This window comes from Schistocerca piceifrons, chromosome X (assembly GCF_021461385.2).
Source record: "Schistocerca piceifrons isolate TAMUIC-IGC-003096 chromosome X, iqSchPice1.1, whole genome shotgun sequence".
NCBI classification, from domain to species: domain Eukaryota; kingdom Metazoa; phylum Arthropoda; class Insecta; order Orthoptera; family Acrididae; genus Schistocerca; species Schistocerca piceifrons.
Window position 1 is genome coordinate 108,265,474 of NC_060149.1, and position 7,913 is coordinate 108,273,386.

General features: G+C 45.0%; 1 non-coding gene across 1 annotated transcript; it reads right to left on the reverse strand.

Annotated features, from left to right (window-relative positions):
- Nucleotides 1-2,572: 2,572 nt before the first annotated feature.
- On the reverse strand, nucleotides 2,573-2,645 carry Trnaa-cgc. Its single transcript has one exon. It is a non-coding gene; the product is annotated as a tRNA-Ala (tRNA).
- Between the last annotated feature and the right edge of the window lie 5,268 nt (nucleotides 2,646-7,913).

Here is a 7,913-nt window from a genome sequence, read left to right on the forward strand (position 1 = left end):
TAACGGCCTTGATACGCTTGGGCAATGAGTCAAACAGAGCTTGGATGGCGTGTACAGGGACAGTTGCCCATGCAGCTTCAACAGGATACCACAGTTCATTAAGATCAGTGACTGGCGTATTCAGAAGAGCCAGTTGCTCGGCCACCACTGACCCGACGTTTTCAATTGGTGAGAGATCTGGAGAATGTGCTGGCCAGGGCAGCAGTCGAACATTTTCTGTATCCAGAAAGGCCCGTACAGGACCTGCAACATGCGGTCGTGCATTATCCTGCTGAAATGTAGGGTTTCGCAGAGATCGAATGAAGGGTAGAGCCACGGGTCACAACACATCTGAAATGTAACGTCCACTGTTCAAAGTGCCGTCAATGCGAACGAGAGGTGAACGAGACGTGTAACGAATGGCACCCCATACCATTACGCCGAGTGATACGCCAGTATGGCGATGACGAATACACGCCTCCAATGTGCGTTCACCGCGATGTCGCCAAACACAGATCCGACCATCATGATGCTGTAAATAGAACCTGGATTCATCCGAAAAAATGACGTTCTGCTATTCGTGCACCCGTTGAGTACACCATCGCAGGCGCTCCTGTCTGTGATGCAGCGTCAAGGGTAACCGCAGCCATGGTTTCCGACCTGATAGTCCATGCTGCTGCAAACGTCGTCGAACTGTTTGTGCAGATGGTTGTTGTCTTGAAAACGTCCCCATCTCTTGACTCAGGGATTGAGACGTGGCTGCACGATCCGTTACAGCCATGCGGATAAGATGCCTGTCATCTCGAATGCTAGTGATACGAGGCCGTTGGGATCCAGCGCGGCGTTCCGTTTTACCCTGCTGAACCCACCGATTCCATATTCTGCTAACAGTCATTGGATCTCGACCAACGCGAGCAGCAGTGTCGCGATACGATAAACCGCAATCGCGATAGGCTACAATCCAACCTTTATCAAAGTCGGAAACGTGATGGTACGCATTTCTCCTTCTTACACGAGGCATCACAACTACGTTTTACCTGGCTACGCCAGTCAACTGCTGTTTGTGTATGAGAAATCGGTTGGAAACTTTCCTCATGTCAGCACGTTGTAGGCGTCGCCACCGGTGCCAACCTTGTGTGAATGCTCTGAAAAGCTAATCATTTGCATATCTTCTTCCTGTCGGTTATATTTCGCGTCTGAATCACAGCATCTTCTTCCTGTCGGTTAAATTTCGCGTCTGTAGCTCGTCATCTTCGTGGTGTAGCAATTTTAATGGCCAGTAGTGTACATTGAGATGACAAGTCATGGGATAGCAATATGGCCGGCCGCTGTGGCCGAGCCGTTCTAGGCGCTTTAGTCCAGAACCGCGCAACTGCTACGGTCGCAGGTTCGAATCCTGCCTCGGGCATGGTTGTATGTGATGTCCTTAGGTTAGTTAGGTTTAAGTAATTCTAAGTTCTAGGGGACTGATGACCTCAGATGTTAAGTCCCATAGTGCTCAGAGCCATTTGAACCATTTTTGATAGCGATATGCACATATACAGATGGCGGTGGTATCGCGTACACAAGGTATAAAAAGACAGTGGTTTGACAGTAGATGATGGACGTGAGTGCCTTAGTATCAGCACATCACCTTCAGATCCTCTCCGGGACTCGTGACTGTGTCAGTTGGATGCTAAACGATTGGAAAAGTCGTGGACTAATCAAATGAGTCCTGATTTCAGTTGGTACGAGCTGACGGTAGATTTCGAGTGTGACCCAGACGCCACGAAGACACGACCCAAGTTGTCAACAAGGCACTATGCACGCTGGTGGTGGCTTCATAATGGTGTGGGTTTTGTTTCCATGGAATAGACTGGGCCCTCTGGTCCAATTGGACCGATCTTTGGAGGAGGAGATTATGGTTTAACGTCCCGCCGACAATGAGGTCATTAGAGACGGAGCACAAGCTCGGATTAGGGAAGGATTGGGAAGGAAATCGGCCATGCCCTTTCAAAGGAACCATCCTGGCATTTGCCTGAAACGATTTAGGGAAATCACGGAAAACAAAATGGTTCAAACCATTTTCTTTGTATACCCGTAACAGGAGACGTGTAAATGCTAATGAGAGAATTAATATTTGGTGCAAGATTGATGGTGTATTAACAAAATATATTAAAGTTCAAGAAGATTTGACTGTATATTATCATCCTTAATAAATATCCTTGCCAAAAAAAATTTTATTAGCTACTGAAGCATCTTTCTCTTCTGTGGGTTGCAGGGGTTACGACCCCTGGGGAGGTGGGTGGGTATTTATCATTTGGCTGTGTGAGTAGCTGACATGTTGTTGCGCAAGGCGGGTGACCTTGAAACGAGTTCTACTCGCTGCCGCCAGGGCTCAGAGGATCGCGCTCGGAGGATCTTGCTTAACATCTGAGGTCGTCAGTCCCCTAGACTTAGAACTACTTATACCTAACCAATCTAAGGACATCACTCGCATCCATGCCCGAGGCACGATTCGAACCTGCGACCGTAGCAGCCGCGTGGTTCCGGACTGAAGCACCTAGAACCGCTCGACCACAGCGGCCGGCCTAATGGAAAACATAAATCAGGATGGCAGGAGACGGGTTTGAACCGTCGTCCTCCCGAATGCGAGTCCAGTGTGCTAACCACTGCGCCACCTCGCTCGGTATCCGATCTTTGGCTGGAAATGTTTATGTTCGGCTACTTGGAGACCATTTACAGCCATTCATGAACTTCATGTTCGCAAAAAACGATGGAATTTTTATGGATAACAACGCACCTCACCGACCCACAACTGTCGCGACTGTTTCAAGAAATTCTGGACAATTCGAGCGAATAATTTGGCTACCCACCGATTTATGGGGCGTTATTCAGAGGTCAGTTCGTGCACAAAATCCTGTACTGGCAATACATTCATAATTATGGACGCTATACAGGTCGCAAGGTTCTATATTTCTGCAGCCGACTTCCAACGACTTGTTTAGTCCATGCCACGTCGACTTCCCGCACTGCGCTGAGCAAAGGAGGCCCGTCACGATGTAGGGAGGTATCCCACGACTTTAGTCACCTCATTGTAGAAATGTGTATCACTTTTTTACTTGATAAAATTGCAATATTTTAATACTTTATGCAAGGGCCTCACTATTCTGAAGCAAGAAGCGCATGCGGCCCGCGAACCTCGTTGTGGCCACCGCTATTATAGCCCTTAGATATTTAGCTGAATTTATCGCCTTTAAATTAGTGTCACTTATAATGTAACCGAAATTTAACGGAATTTTTTATTTCTCCTGTAGAGGACCTCACAGTTTTCATTGCTTTTTGCACAACAGCAATGGCACTCCATCTTCAGGCCACAAGTTGCCTATCGGGACCATCTGACCGCCGTGTCATCATCAGCTGAGGATGCGGACAGGAGGGGCGTGTGGTCAGCACACTGCACTCCCGGTCGTTATGATGGTTTTCTTTGACCGGAGACGCTACTAATCGGTCGAGTAGCTCCTCAGTTGGCATGCATAACAGCAATACCTTGTATAAATCTTTTTGCAGTTACTTTCCATCTCATTGCGCCTTTTCCGGATGGTAAACGACCACGTCATCAGCAAACAATGTACGAGAGCAGCTCGTTTACACAATTAAGAGCAGCAGAGGGCCTACAAAACTTCCTTGGGGAGGCTCAGATGTCACTTCGTCTTCAGTAGTTGATTTCCCATCAATTACTGCGAACTGTAAGCTTTCTAACATGAAATCTCGAATTCAGTCGCACAACTCAGACGATAATCCACAGGCACGCGATTTGATTAGGAACTGTGTCAAAAGCCTTCCGGAAAGGTAGAAATATGGAATCGGCTAGAAATCTGACGATAACACTCATTACTTCATTCAATAAAGATTCAGTTGTGTTTTACAAGAACGATACTTTCTGAACCCGAGGTGATTTTGAGTCAATAGATCGGTTTCTTTGAGATATTGCATGATGTTGGAACGCAGTATACGTTCAAAAATTCTAGTACGTATCAATGTCGATGATATGAATTAATTTATGAATGACGTAATATTTTTCTGGTTTATTAGGTTACAAAAATGCAAGCGTTTATTCACGGTCATCAGTATACACTGAGGTGACAAAAATCATGGGATACAGCTATGCACATATGCCGATGGCGGTAGTACAACATACATGTGATATAAAAAGGCAGTACATGGACGAAGCTGTCATTTGTACCCCGATGATTCATATGAAAAGGCTTCCGACGTAATTATGGTCGCACGACGGGAATTCGCAGACTTTGCACGCGGAATGGTAGTTGGAGATAGACGCATGTGACATTCCATTTCGGAAATAGTTACAGAAATCGATATTCCGATATCCACAGTGTTAAGACTGTGACGAGAATATCAAACAACACAGTAGCCGATGGACTTCACTTAACGACCAAAAGCAGCGCCATATGCATAGAGTTGTCAATGCTAACAGCCAAGCAACACTGCATGAAATAACCGCAGAAATCAATATGAGACGTACAACAAAACATATCTGTCAGGAAAGTGCGGCGACGTTTGGCGTTAATGGGTTATACTAGCAGACGACCGAAGCGAGTGCTTTTGCTAACAGCACACGACTTCGCCTGCAGCGCCTCTCCTGGGCTCGTGAATATATCGTTTGGACGCTAAACGATTGGAAAATCGTGACCTGGTCAGATGTGTCTCGATTTCAATTGGTAAGAGTTGATGGTAGGGTTCGAGCGCGCCGTAGACCCCACGAATCCATGGACCCAAGTTGTCAACAAGGCACTGTGCAATCTTCTGGTGACTCCATAATAGTGTGTGCTTTGTTTACAAGGAATCGGCACGGTCCTCTGGTCTAATTGAACCGATCATTGACTGGAAATGGTTATGATCGGGTACTTGGAGACCATTTGCAGCCATTCATGGACTTTATGTTCCCAAACGACGACGGAATATTTATGGGTGACAGTGCGCCATGTCACCTGGCTACGATTATTCGCGATTGGTTTGAGGAACATTCTGGACAATTCGAGCGAATGATTTAGCCACCCGTATCGCTTGACATGAATCCCATGGAACATTTATGGGACAATCGAGAGGTCAGTTTGTGCAGAAAATCCTGCACCTTCTTCTTCTTCTTGCGTTACGGCCTCTGTAGGACCAGGAGTAACTCCTTCGTGGACTGCATTTTCCTCTTCTTTTCCCAGAACCTCTTCATTCTTTCTCTTCTTCTCTCCCGCTGTTCTTCCGAGATCTTCAGTTTCCGTTTCTCCTGTCGGCTCCACTGATGACACTCTAATCTTTTCCTGTATTCTTCTCTGTCACTGATGTCCGGCATATTTGTCGGTGTATATTCCGAAATCCACAGTGTCAAGTGTGTGTCGAGAATTCCACATTTCAGGCACTACCTCTCACCACGGACAACACAGTGGCCTACGGACTTCACTTAACGACCGAAACCAGCGGTTCTAGGCGCTTCAGTCTGGAACCGCGTGACCGCTACGGTCGCAGGTTCGAATCCTGCCTCGGGCATGGATGTTTGTGATGTCCTTAGGTTAGTTAGATTTAAGTAGTTCTAAGTTCTAGGGGACTGATGACCTCAGATGTTAAGTCCCATAGTGCTCAGAGCCAACCAACCAGCGGCTCTTGCGTGGAGTTTCCAGTGCTAACAGCCACGCATCTCTGCGTGAAATAACCGCAGAAATCAATGTGTGACGTACAACAAATATATCTGTTAGGACAGTGTGGCGACGTTTGGCGTTAATGGGTTATGCCATATTTTTGATGTAGCAACACTTTTGGTTTTCTAGTAATGCTCCAAGGGGAATACATAGAGTGTATCTATAATATTTTCACGGTGACTGAACGAACGTATGATGTATCAAACATCTCTTTTCTTAATCTTCTCTATCTGTTAATCGAAGTTGGTGAGCCACACGAGGACTCCTGGACCGACGAACAACACTCAACAATTGACTGTGGTAACTTCTGAAAGTGAACTCTTCGTGAATGTGTTGCAGTTCATTAAGGCTCTTCTAATGAGTCCATGTGCACCTGACGGTTATCACTGCTTCATCTGTGATGTGATTCCAGAATAAATCGCGCCAAGTGGTAGTATTTAAATATTCCGACTCACTGCTCGTTGAGTGTCGAGTCAAATAATATCGGATCTTTTCGTCTGTCTACAAGAGTGTTACTACATTTCCATGTGTATATGTGAACTGCCAACACTTGTATTAAGTGTTGGTCAGCTGTAAGATATCTTCCACATCGCTACAGTTTTCTGACGTTGGAAGCTGCGCATACAAGGTGGTCGGAAACAGTCTGAAAATTTTGTAAGGTTGTTGCAGGATAGACTGTGCTGAGAAATGATTGTTAAGAAAGAAACTGATACGTTGCGGCCTTTCCGAATTAATTAGCATTGCAGGTAGCCAATTGGCCAGTTGCTTGCACATAGTCGAGCGGCCGCCAGATACAATTAGTGTCAGTTGTTCTCATAGCGTAGATGATAGCAAACGAGACTGCTCAGCCTTTCGCTCGGATTCGATCCTTACTAAACTCTCATGTTTAGTTTTTGCATCGCTCTCTTGTTCGATTTAAGGAAACCCAATGAAGAACACGTATGGTGACACAGTCTCTGGTGGTCCGCTTCAGTTTGCACGTGGAACGGCCTAATTGGCTAAATTCATTGCTCATTAGCTCGAAAAATGCGCAACGTACCGAATTTTTTCTTAACGTTATTTCTCAGCACAACCTACCGTGAAACACCGTTACAATCTTTTCGGACTGTTTCTGTTCACCCTGTATGTGAGGAGATCCAGAAGGAATGGTCACTACTCACGGATAGTACAGGAACGATCATTCGAAGCAAAAAAGTCTAGTAATATGAGCTCTAAAATTCATACCTTAAGAGCTATAAGCACTTGTTCAGTAGAAGAGATGTGTTTCACAGAAGCGAAGATGAACAAGTTCTCATAGCTCTTAAGGTATGCACTTTAGAGCCCATGTTACTAGACTTTTTCTTTCTTTGTTTTGGTCCATACTACCATCTCAAAATATGGAAAGCAAAGAGCTTGCAGAAGAAGAGATTTTTTAACAGTATCGAAGATGAAGAAGTGCTCATTGGCACTTAAGGTATGCTTTTTAGAACCGATGTTAATTAGACTTTTTTTGCTTCGAATGATCGTTTCTGTCGTATCCATGAATATTGACCTTCCTCCTGGACACCCTGTATGTGTTATACCCTGGGAAAACGACACTGACCTTTTTTTTTCAAAAACAGCATTTTTTTTTAAATTTCAGTGTGGTAATTGTTATGTTGTAGGTATACACATTCTCCTACCTGGCTACCCCTTGCATATTATCACTATCATCCCCGATACCGTACCTCTAAGCTAAGCTACGTTTGAATGACGTCGCTGTGCCGTACGCCAATTCGGCGAACAACTTGCGGTGCTGGCAATCTTTCTTGCTGTAAAATGACACTGGGCGCTTTGAGCCACGTTGATAGATTGAACGGGGGAAACAAGCCGAATGGTTCCATTCGTTATTGAAGTATTTTTGTACTTTCAATACTGCAGCCTAGTCAGCAGTCGTGATAATCTAATATATAAGAAACTATCAGCCTCGATTGCGGTAATGAAACCAACCTTTACCTAGGTTTCAGCCCAAATAATTGAGCCTTCTTCAGAAGATATACCTGAATCTATAATTTGTCTAAGAGGGCATGGTCTAGAAATAAAACTAAACAGCCTGAATAGGCGTAGTCACATTTATGTACCGTATTTTTAAAATGTGACTACGCCTATTCAGGCTGTTTAGTTTTATTTCTAGACCATGCCTTCTTAGACAAATTATAGATTCAGGTATATCTTCTGAAGAAGGCTCAATTATTTGGGCTGAAACCTAGGTAAAGGTTGGTTTCA